Here is a 12,324-nt window from a genome sequence, read left to right on the forward strand (position 1 = left end):
CAGGCTCGTGACCACCCTGGGGGGCCCCAGTGCCCCGCAGAAAGGTGCTGAAGAGAATCCCGATGGCGTTTTGGGGCCAGAGCCCAGGTTAAAGCCTTCTCAGATGGCATCTCAAAGGTGTCCAGGGCCTTCTACCCCATGGTGCAGGGCTGGGGGCTCAGCTGCTGTCCTGGCAGTGCTTCTCTCTGCATCCAGCATGATTTTCACAAGCCCCAGCTCTTTGGGGGTGTCCTGGTTTCAGCTGGGATAGAGTTAATTTTCTACCTAGTAACAGGGATAGTGCTGTGGTTTGGATTTAGGGTGAGAATAATATTGATAACACACTAATATTTTACTTGTTGCTAGGTGATGTTTACACCAAAGCAAAGATTTTTAGCTTCTCATACTGCCCTGCCAGCCTCGTGCACAAGAAGCTGGGAAGTGGCATGACCAGGACAGCTGGCCCCAGCTGGCCAAAGGGGTATTCCATACCATAGGGATCTTCCATACCATAGGGATCTTCCATACCATATGTCATGCTCAGTATGTAACTGGAGGGAGTTGGCCGGGGGCGTGACTGTGGCTCGGAAACTGGCTGGGCATCGGTCATCGGGGATGAGCAATTGTGCTGTGCATCACTTGTTTTGTACATTCTTTTATTATTATTATTGTTCTCTCCCTTATCTGTCATTTTAAACTGTCTTTATCTCAACTCGTGAGTTTTACTTTTCCCCCCGAATCTCTCCCCACCCCCCTGTGTGGGGGCTGTGTGGTTGTTTTAGCTGCCAGCCGGGTTAAACCACGGCAGGGGGCAAGGGAAGAAACACCGCAGCAGCGTGAAGGGCGAGGAAGGGGAAGGGAAATTATTAGAGTCTGCTCTTAAACCCCCTAAAACCCGTGTTTCAGACACGCAGGCAGGTCTGCCCAGCCTTTGCAGCCTCCAGAGAGCCAGCAGACGCTGGGGCATCATCCTTTGCCAAAACCAGCATCCCCGGTGCCCAGTGCGGCTCTCCTGCTGCCGGGTCCAGCGCTCTTCATCGCTGCTCATCGCTGCATTGGCTCCTTGCTGCTACGGGCTGATCTCTTCTCCCTGGAGACAAGCCCACGGCTTCAGCCTGTCCCACCTTGCTCCTCCTACTCCCCTGCCAAAGTTATTACCATCTTGGATGATCTTGAGATGGTATTGAGAGGGACGTTTCCATATAGAAGTCTCCCTGTGATTAATCAGTTATGAGATTTTGTGAAAATTAAAGCCTTTCTTCATACTTTGCACCTTCAGCTCTTCAGCTGTTGATTTTTCACTTCTGCTTCTGTACAGAAATCCCCATGGGCCTTGCTTGCCCCATCCCTTTTGCCGATGTTTTCTCCCCACAGTGACCTGGAGACATGGCTGGCAGCACCCACTGCTCTCTGCCACCCAGTTTCCCAAAAGCTTCACCTTCAGACCCTGCCGCTCCTGGGCCAGCAGCTACAGAGAGGAGGGTGCTGTGAACACGATTTATTTATACACAAAACCAACCCAGGAGAGGGGCTGTAAATGCCTCTTTATTTCCATATTTATCATCGCAGTTCAGATGGATGAGGAATCCGATGGAAAGTTTAGGCGAAACAGAGAGGAAATGAAAAAGTGTCGGTAAGCGGCAGCTCAGCCAAGAGACTGGCAGCCTCGAGGGTTTCCAGCAGCAAAAAGGCTTTCAATTACCATGCCGCGCTGCTGCTCGATAACATCTTCATTTCCCCAGCTGTGCTGCTGGGATGGATGGGCCAGCGGGTCCTCGCTGCACAGCACCCTGTGCCCTGCCGTCGTGTGATCCCAGCTGTTTTCCCAAACCCTGCAGCCTGGTTGTTATGGGGATGCAGAGCTGAGACCCTAAAAAACCACCAAAAACCAAATCACGTTTGGTCTTGTTGGTGTTTTACAGGGCTGTTTTCTTTCTGAATGCTGGTAGGTGCCCCGAGCAGCAGCAGAATGTGATAAATATCTGCAGGTAACGAGTGTCAGGGTCACTCACTGGCACCATGGCAGAACGGAGCCGCAAGGGCTTTGCTGGACAACTTCAGAGCATCCAGCGCTGGGCGTTGGCGACTGAGGATTTAAAGCCCATTTTTGCAGGGAATAACAGCTCATAACCGTCCCCTCTCCTTTAAGTGTGCAACACCGCTGAGATTTACGGTCTCATTTCCACCTGATGGGAAGTGTTTTATTAATCGTCCCTGCACTTGCTCCCGAAGCCGCGCGTGCTGCAGCGTGGGGATGCTTCAAACGCAGCGAAGAGGAGGTGGCAGTGTGGGATGCGGCCAGGTCCCTCTGCCCTTGCTACGGGCTTTAGTCTCTTCTCTAAACCATTTGTGCATGGCTTCCTAGGAAAGCAGCTTTGAATTGATCACCGTTGCCACCTTATCTAATTTAATCCAAACCCGATATCAAACGGGAGTGAGGGAAGCCCGGTGGGAAGCCTGCGTGCGGCAAAGCACTTGGCTGTGATGAACGGTGTCGTTAATAACCCGTAATGAAATGCTGGAGTCATCTGGCATTGCCGGGCTCTCAAAACAAGGCAGAGCCTGCCCTCGCTCCCCCAGCTGAAGCCGCCAGGTTCCCACAAGGGCCGAGCCATCCCACGGATGTGTTCCGGAGGGAAAAGAGTCGTCGCAGACTGATACCTGCCGGGATCCTGACCCTGAGCTGTGCCGCCGTGCCGGCAGCAGCTTACCCGGAAACCCTTGTGCTTCAGCCCCGGTGCTGCTGGCAGAGCCTCCCGTGAGTGGGGACGGCCCCTCGGCTCATCACATCCATTTACTGCTCCGGAGGCTCTGAGGGATTGATGGCAAAAGCCCTCGGAATGAGTCTTTTTTTTCTTTTTTTGACAGCAAATGAAATAGTATTTGGGCTGGTGGTGATGAGAAGCTGCAAGTGGGACCCATCTGATTGTTACGGCAATTCGGAGAGGCTGGCGCTGCCATGGCAGAACTGGTCCTGCAAAAGCCCCTGCGTCCCAGCACACAAAATGGGTGAGAAAACGCATTTTTAAAAGCAAGCGGGGTAACTGCAGCTGTGATTCCACCCCATCTCAAGCCTGGGGTTCACCTCTGCCCTCTCTGGATGCATCTGCACTGCAAAAATTGTCTGCTCTGAACTCAGACTGGGTCGTGACTTGCTTCTTGAGTTGTGAAGATGTGTTTCATCATCTCAGCGTGGAAAGCGGCTGCCGCCAGCTCTCCGGCAGCAGCGAGGCCGTCCGGGGCAGGCTGGGAGGTGATGCAGCATGGCGCCGGAGCTGCAGGTCGTTAAACAATTCCATCCACTGGAGCCTGGATTTCATTTAATTTTTTGGAGCTACAGCATGACACAAAAGGCTGAGTAGAAGGAAGGGAGGAAAGGCCAGAGGGGAAAGGTATTTCAGGCAACAGTCCTCTTCCCAGTGACTGTCTGGCCACAACTCCAACTGTTTTGGTGTGAGCGTGGAGTGCAAAGCCCAGACCTGCCACCTGGAAACTCGACCTAATGAGTGTCCTGCAGCCTGTGGAGTTTGTTTATTATCTGGGTAAATGACACTCTTCATCCCTCCTCATCCTCCTCCCCAGCCTGCCCTGGCCCAGGAAAAAGCTCCCCCGGATGCAAGAGCATCTCAGGGGGAAAAGGCGGATCAAACCCTCCTGGTGACAACAACTTGGCGCAGTTGCACACGTTGCCACGGCTGAGCTGCTGGAGAAGCCGAACGGTCCCGAGCAGGGGAGGTGGCTGCAGCCGAGCAGGCGGCAGTCCCAGCCACAAACCCACACACCTTTCCCTGGGGAAAATCTGAATTTCTGATGGCCCAAGAGTCACCTCAGAACCATCCCAGCAGTGACAGCACCATCTCACCTCCAGCTCCTGCCCGGGAAGCAGCAAATATTCCTCGAGATCAAGTAATTAGGGCCAGTCACAAAGGCAAGGAAAAGTTTAATTGACTTTATCATGACCGTGTGGTGTCAAGCTATTGATCTGGGCTTGTGCTGAGCAAGGGCAAGTTTTCTATCATCCTGTGTGGGGGAACCAAGCTCTCCCTGCTGTTTTGCTGCTGCTCAGGTGTAGGACTGGCCCAACTGTTCCAGCCCCTCAGCCTAGTTCACTGTTAAAGTTGCAAAGCTGTCAGCCAGGAAGTCATCAGTGCCGTTTTGCAGGGAATAACCCATTTCTGCATCCTCAGCTTTCTGATTTCCTCTTTTGAACAGCTGAGTACTACTGATAAGGGAACACCGAGGTCCCCATTGCAGGTTTTTGGGGATGCCAGCAGCTCTGAACTTGCAGGCAGCCCATGGGAGCTGGGCAGCCTGGGGATCTCTGCCTGGGAGAGGGGAGCGGGCAGAATGCTCTGCCCGGGGAGATCAGCCCCAAATCCCACCCTGAGCTCAAAGCCGAGCCGCTTTGAGCAAAGTCTGCCCTTAAAAGAAGGTATTTAAACACAAGGAATCAATTGCATTAAATGCAAATTCATCTGCTGATGCTGCTGTCCAGGGGCAGAGCGGCCGTTTACTGCGGCGCACGATGCTGCGGGGATCAGCAGCTCTGTGCTCATTAATGCTCTGGGCCACTAACGATGCCCACAAGTGGCTGGAAACAAAGACAACTGAAGTCTGATGGATTAATGCTGCCTCCCACCAATGCAGCCCGTGATCCATCAATTACCTATCTGCTTAGTCCTTTTCTTCATCCTTTTACAATCTAAATAGCACATTTTATAGTCGCTGCTAAGTGATGTGATCAACATCAATTACCTACTAAAAGAGAATCAAGTCTTGATTTAAAATTAAGTGCTGCATTTTGCCATGTTCTTTATATGTAGCCAACAGAATAATTGCAGCGACATAAAAACTAATTACACAACTCCACAATTAGGCCTCCCTCCTAGTGCTGCGATTGTCTTTAAGTACATTGATGAAAAATTACTCCCAGCGCTAAATTACTCTCTCACACCCATCTTCTCCAATACCTTTGGAAAAAAACCTCCATTCCATCAGATCAAACAGAAGAACTCAAAATGCAAAAGATAATACATGCAGAGCATGTTTTCTCATCTCTTTGATGTGCGAGTGGTTTCAGACGGCGGGATTAGGCTGGTATCGCCCGAGGATGCGGCAGCGCTCCTCTCCTCGACAACGAAGCATCTCAGCAAGACATCCCAATCCACCTGGGGCTGTCGTGGGGCTGCGAGGCTGTGACCAAGGAAAAGCTCCTTTTCCTTCAGCTGTGCCCTAGCTGAAGTTTGGCTCTTGGGCTGCAAGCAGAGGAGAGGCCAGCCCTGCCCCACTGCCAGCCTTGGGTTTGGCTGCACGGAGAGGTTTTATTGCTCCTGCTGTGCTTGAAAGAGAGGGTTCACCGCGGCTTCAGAGGGATCGCTGATCATCCTGTTAGTGCTGTTCCACCCAGCAGAAACAAGGGGAAGAGCTAGATCCAGCTCACCTGCCCCACCGGAGAGACCGTGGTGGGGTTTGGGCAGAGAGAGATGGATGAGCCCCATCCCGAGCTGGTGGCAATGCTGCTCCGAGAGGGCCCAGAATCCCAAAAGGAGGAGATGGAAGAGGCTGGAGTACGGCAGGGCTTTCACGCATCCGAAGGCCAGGAGTTACAACTTGCCAGAAATCATGTAGCTGCCTGAAAAATCAGGCCATTAAACCCCAATAAATCTGTGGAGCACTGCTGGTGGGCTTTGTGGGTTTTGCTTCTGGATTCTGATTTTGAGGTTATAACCAACCTGGAAAGACTGAAAACATTTCATTTACTGGAAATGAAAGCTAGCATTTGCTTACAATCAGTCTCCTGCCTCCAGGATCTTTGTGGGTGCCAGCAGCAAAGCACAATGGCAGCAAAGCTCGGTGCATGAGCAGAGCCGTGGGGACACCGGCCCAGAGGACAGAGTGGGCACGCAGTCCCCTTACACCATGCTGCTTGCTGTTGTTGAGCGTTCTTCGTTGGGTAATTAAGCATTGCAGGTTTACTTTTGGGTCTGGCAGAGCAGTTTTGGCTGGTGTGCGGTGGAACCCACAGGCATCCTTGTGCATCAGCTGCTCCTCAGCGGCAGCCCGGCCCTCACCGGGGAGGAGGGTTGCATAGCTTGTGGCTGGGGCTCTTCTGTCCTTTCTGAAAAGCCATCGCTCACTCACTGGCCGGGAGAGGGGTGGCAGATGCTTTGGCACCCGATTTTAATCAGCACCGTGCTGCGAGCTAACGAGGCAGACGGGACCCCCAGGCAGCCCGGCCGGCCCCGTGACTTCCAGTCCGACTTTCTCACATCTTCTTCAGCACAGTCCAGGGGACGTCAGGTGCCAAGGCTGTGAATTAACACCCTTGTATTTACCTGAAACTTCACTACCTCCCTCAAAAGGTGTGAAGAATAAAGGGGGGGTGGGGGCGAAGCAGCCAGCGGCAGGGAAGAGGAGATGGCTGAGGCCAACCACACCTCAGGAACCCCACAAAGGTCACCTCCTTTTTCCCCACGCCCATGTGGCACAGGGCACAAGCAGAGCTCGGCCCGCGGGCCCAGGGCCCCTTCCCTGGCTGCACCGCGGGTGTGTGGGGACTCGGGGCTCTCCCCGTGCCCCTCCTGTCGCTACCTCAGCTCCCTCCCTCAGCGTGACCGGCTGTCCTCAGGGCTTGGCACTGCCTCGGCGGGGCCGGTGTCCGCTGTCCGGGACAGGCCGTTTGCCCACAGCTACGCCGACTCTTGAGCGCCCGGTGAGGCCCCGCTACTGCCCGCTCAGGCCGCTCCCGCAGCCCCCGGCCCCGGCCAGACGGTGCCCCGACCGCTACGATCGTGGCGGAGCCGCCTGACGGGCAGCGCGGGCGGGGCCTAGGGCGGGGCGGAGCCGCGGCATCGGCCAGCGCGGATTGGCCAGCGGCGGGGGCCGAGCGGAGCGTGCGCAGTGCGGAGCGGTGAGTGGGGGGGGGCGGCCGGGGCCGAGGCGGGAGGGTGCTGCCGTGGCGGGCCCCGGCCTGGGCCGCTGCTCGGGGCCGGGGCACTGGGCGGCACACGGGCCCTGCGGTAGCCGGGCAGCCGCCTCCCGCGCCGGAGCGTGTCCTGCCGGTGCCCTCGTTCGAGGGGAGCCGGTGGTGAGGCCTTGCCGCGGCGGGGGCGCTGCCCGCCGCGTTGCTTTCCCACAGAGGGGCCCTGTGAGGGCGCAGGGCCCGGAGAGCTGCTGCGGGGGGGGCGGGTAGCGGCCTGCCTTGGGCGGGCTGGGATGTAAAGGCAGGTGCCTGGGCTGCTGTGGTCTAGAAGTGACCGAAAATCAGGGCCCTGTGGCGGGCACGTAACCCGCAGAGAGCGGGGCGGGATGCCTGGGCAGACGGGGATCCCAGAAGGGTTTTAAATACAAATGGTTTTAAATACAAATTCAACAAAACAGGAGCAGTTTGGATGCTGCCTTGAGCACAAGGGTGGCCTGGGTAACCTCGGGCCCCCTTTGGGTCTGGGCTGTTGTGGAATAGAAGTGTCCTGGTACCTTTGGTGTAGCTCTGGGCCATTAAAGTGGATTTTTCTTCAGGGTATGCACTTGGTAACACGAGGCCTGAATTTTAAAACTGTTTAATTAGTTTGGTATGAGCTTGCATATGGCTCCCTTGCCAGAGAACTAGTGAAATTACATGTTGTGCAAAGCCAGGGAGTGAAAACTGAGCAAATGGGATTTTGTATATAAACACTATTTGGAATGTTGCCTTAAAATGTTTAACTTCAGTGGTTGACTAACACTCGCATTAGAAGTAATCTTTGACAAATAATCAACACTACCCGCCTCTCAAGATGGCCTAGGTTTACACTAAGAAGTTCTGTAGACACAGTTTCTTAGGGGCAAGTTATTTATTTTACAGTGTTTTGCTGATAGAACTAACCTAGTACAAATACGGCTTAGAGGCAGAAAGTATGACTCCAGTGATACTGTTTAATTTCCTTGCCAAAGGAGTGTAATCTGCACAGGCGTTTCTGTTAGAGCTGTCTGCACGAGGAGGCTGCTCCAGTGTACAGCCGTGGTAGGAAACCTTTTTAAGTGCAGATAAGTCTCTAAGGCGTTAGAAGCCAATGACGCACCCTGTCGTTTACCGAACATGCTACTGCAGTGTTTCTGCTCTGTGTAATCCTTTTGAATTCATCTGTGCTCTGGGACTAGTGGTATTAAGGGATGGACTTCTTTCTTTCTCCCTTTCTTTCCCCAGACTCTGCCTTAAAATGACCAGCCTGGATGGCGTTGGTATTTTTCAGCGGCCTTTAAGGTGTTTCTATGGTGAAAGCATCCAAAATCTTGCCCCAGAAACTTTAATGTAGAAGTGCAGTTAACGGAGGTGAGAGCAGTGTCTTCAAGTTCCTGGGGTCTGCCATCTGTGTGACCACGTATTTACTAGGTTTGAAGTGATACAAATATATTCCTTTTAAAGAAATAAGCTGGAAACTGGCAATTCCCGATGAGTTGTCAGAACAGCCCTTGAACCCACGCCACCATCAAGGCAGTGGAAGACCAGTGTTGGTGCTACCGCTGCCACCTTCTTTTTTTACAGTTGAGAATTTCTTTACCCTGAGCAATAAAACACCTGAAAAAGGTCTCCAGCACCCCCAAAGCCTCTCTCTGTCTGTCCTTACCTGGCAAGGAAATGGAAGACTAAATACAGATGTGGTCAAGCAGGACAGGTGTGGCCGAAAGCATGTCAACTACACCCTGAGAATTTGCAAGGCAGTGGATTATTGGGATAGATTTAGGGATAATAGTCAGCCTTTCTATGTGCTAATCCTCTGCTACTGACTCCCTCTGTGGCTTTTATAACCCACCTCAGCTCCCTTACCTCTCAGCTTTCCCCTCTGAGAAATAACGTTTAACTTGCACTCGTGAAGTAAGTGAATCAGCTTTAATTAAGATTTGTTGAGCGCTTTGTTGATAAGTTCCCTATAAAGCTAGTTATTATTTTTTATGAACACACAGATATTCTTAGCACCTGAAGTGAAAAATGACACAACACTGGGGATCTTCTGGGAAACAGCCCTGTGAAAGGAGACGGCGCGTGCTAACGAAGGCTTTGTCAAATCTCTTCTGGCTGCGGTTCACGAGGCAGCTTGCTCTTAAAGCTCTGACTCAAAGAAACCCAAAATCCTCTCAACTCACTGGGAAATGTTAAATGTTCCTGGAAGTTAAGCCCTGCTTTTACATAAGATTTGTTGATCTTGCCCCCTTGCTGGATTTCTCGCAGAGCCTTGGGTCGGGGTTTGGCGCAGCTGTGTGCATATGGCATCTCACCTGCTTCGAAACACCTTGTTTCAATGATTTTAATTGCTTTCAGCAGTCATTGCCTCACATAATTCTGTCTGGGATAGGGGGGGCTTGCCTGCTCAGCTGGGTGGTAGCCCTTAGGGGCTACAGCTTGTCACATGGGTCGGTGGGGCTGTTTGGGGGTAAGAGGGGAGGAGGGAAGCCTTGTCCTTCCCTACGGGCAGCCCAGGTCAGCATCCCTCACCCTGCAGCGTGTGGGAAGGCCGTCTTCACCACCAAAGTAGCTTGGTGGCAAATTGAGCTGAAGAGCTTCGTTTATGAAGGGTAATGAAGACGTGAATTGAAATGGTTACGGCTGCGCTTGTTCCGCGTTGCTGTGTGGGTGCCCTTTCGGCAGGATGAGGAGCTCTATTGTATTTTGGGGAGGAGAAGGCTGTTAATTTAGCTCTAAGATGTCACTGCTGTAGCGGTGTAGGAGTGGCCAGATGGAAGATGCGAAAATGAAACGCAGGGCTGGAAAAGCCTCCTTGTCCGTGCCTCTGTCCTGAGGCTGAGTGAGAGAGCTCCAGACTGAACAGTGGTGGATGTTAGTGCAGATCCGGACAGGGGACAAGTTCCCTCTGGGACATGATGAAATCCCGGTCTCAGAGCGCCTGATACATCGTCTAACTCGCCTGTGCAGTAAATTAAGTGGGCTGCTGTGTCTCTTGCCTTCAGAGGATGGCGGGCCCAGCAGATGGTTGTCCTCCTTGTAAACAGCTGTTAAATGCCAACCAAGAGCAGCTAATGACCACGGAGGGGAGCAGGGATGGAGAAACTCTTCAACAGCTGCTAAGGGGCTGCACGTTTTACACTGCCGAATGCTCCACTTATGTCCCAGTCCGCGACTTTCTTGGGAGTGATACCTAGCACTGAGCGCAGCCTTCCAGCCTGGAATTAGGAATTTTATGTTACTAAATCCCAGAATGATGTGTGGTTCTTTGCAGCTGGAGCTGTGGTGTCCTAACGCTGACACACGTTGCATTTTTAGTCCAGTCCCCGATTTTTTTCAGTGTTACTTCTGCCCAGAGAGCTTTCCCTCATACTGTATTTGTGTGCTTGATCTCTGCTTTTGCTGTTTCCAAGTGCAGTTCTTAGCATTGTTTTCCTTGCTTTTCTTTTTATTGATTTGTGGGTGTTTCTGGAACTTTTCTTCAGTTTGTCAATTCTGATCATGACCTCCAGAGTGCTTACAGCTCTTAACTGCTGGGCATCCTTTCAGGTTTTGTAACAGTACTTTCTCTTTCATTGTTGAGGCCATTAATGAAAAGGATGAATAGAAGCAGACCTGGACTGAGCTCCCAGCGCCCATGCGTGAGGTTTTCTCCCGTTGTGACAGGGGATTGTTGATAGCTACCCCTAAAGTGTGTGTGCGGGGGAGTTGCTTTGTTGGGTTTTTTTGTTAGTTAGTAATGAGCACTGTGACTTGTTAAGGTGAGCTCGCCTAGTCCAAGTTCCTCTGGTTTGCCTGAGAGTGTTGGATGGATAGAGTAAAAAGCCTGCTTTAATGCCATTGTGATGGACAGATATTTGTAGAGGGGAATTTCTGTCCCGTTTCTGAAGACTCGGGTGATTTTTCAAGAGCTTTCATGAACCTCCTTTAACTGGGCCTTCTCTCTGGAGTAGCATCGCTCAGAGGCAATCGTCCAGTTGCTCAGCCCTGCTTTCTACCAGGAGCTCCCCGGGTGTCTCTGTTTTGGTAGCAGAGCGATATGCATGGGGGGAATTTGTGTCTGTAGTGTCCTGCTCCCCTTTGTTTCTCCGTAGGTCTGTCCTCAGGGAGTGTTAGGCTTCTTTGTATGTGACTAAGGTAGTAAAAATACATTTTTCTCCTCAAGCAATTCAAAATTCCTTGTGTGCTTGCTCTGCTCTGGAAAAAAAAATTACTTGCTCTGGAAAAATTAATTACACTCATTTTTATCCCTGAATAGTGTGTCGCTGTGGGAGCAGTTGCAGGATACCTCATTCCACCAGGGCTCTGCTGGTCACCTTCTCAGTACGAGCTAAGCTTAAGGAAGAGGAGTTACCTCAACTGAAATACATTTAACTGGAGAAAATATCACTGTCCAAACAGGACCAGCTCTAAGTGCCCCCGAGTTCTGTAAGTACTGAGCTGCTGCGTTCAGCTTTTTGAATGTTAAGAGGTTGTTCCTTTTCTGAAGTGCACTTCCACCTACTATGCCACCTTTCTTTACACGTCGGTGTAACTGTGGGGTGAAATTTGGGCCCTGCTGAATTCAAGGACCACAGAGGCTTCCTCTGGTTTTCATCTCTTCCACCTCTCAAGGCTGGTAACTTGAGGCTTAGGCTGTGCCTCAAGGATGTCATCATCGGGATGAAGAAGCTGTTCCCTGGTTGTTCTCCTTTATTGGTCCATGGCTGATGGTGGGTGCCCTGACCAAATTTCAGTTCCAGGAGAGAAAATTCAGCCTCGCTAAAGCATTTCTGTGGTTTCCTTTGGATTCTTGCTTATATCTCTCCAGAGGTGCTGCGTGCTGTAGTTAAATACTGATAGAAAGATTGTGTTCCACTCTGGATTATGGTTGAATCTCAGAGGTGAATAAATTGCATCCCAAGTCCAGTTTGCAAAGCCCTTTGGGCTTCATTGGATGCAAGAAGCTGTATTTTATTCTAGATGTGTGTTTGCTGATAATTCTATAGGATTTTCAGTGAGCAGGCTGTAAGAGTCCTGATTATACTGGTTCTCTGCGCAGTCAGACTCTTTGCCCAAATAATGCATAAGCCTGCTGCAGAGAGAGGCAATGGAAGGTGGGAGGATGATTTAGAAGCCTCTGGGTCACTGGAATAGGTGGGAAGAACACGCATATGTTGGTCTGAAGGAGATACCAAGCCAGGTATACACCTTTAAGCATCTAAAGAAAAGTCAGGATATTTTTAATGGCTGCCTACTTTAAACCCAAATAATTTCTTTAATGAGAGTTTTTAAAGGTTTAACTGTTAATTTTAGAATTTTTATTTCAAGCATGCTTCCATAAAATTAACTTTTTCAACGCAGAAGGCTCTTTAATGTCTTCCGTGTTGGTGCTCATTTGCAAGAAATCTATGCGCAATTATTTC

At 51.4% G+C, this 12,324-nt stretch overlaps 1 protein-coding gene across 3 annotated transcripts in view; it reads left to right on the top strand.

Annotated features, from left to right (window-relative positions):
* Window positions 1-6,838: 6,838 nt before the first annotated feature.
* SIL1 (SIL1 nucleotide exchange factor) overlaps window positions 6,839-12,324 on the top strand; it is a 97,091-nt gene continuing 91,605 nt past the window's right edge. For 2 of the 3 annotated variants that reach the window (XM_075766263.1, XM_075766266.1), the window contains exons 1-2: window positions 6,839-6,889; window positions 11,178-11,347. The gene's annotated coding sequence lies outside the window, so the exon portion shown is untranslated. Of the gene's footprint in view, window positions 6,890-6,921; window positions 7,067-11,177; window positions 11,348-12,324 lie in introns of those variants that run through there. The other variant, XM_075766264.1, reaches the window with a different exon arrangement.

Source organism: Balearica regulorum, chromosome 14, assembly GCF_011004875.1.
Source record: "Balearica regulorum gibbericeps isolate bBalReg1 chromosome 14, bBalReg1.pri, whole genome shotgun sequence".
NCBI lineage: Eukaryota > Metazoa > Chordata > Aves > Gruiformes > Gruidae > Balearica > Balearica regulorum.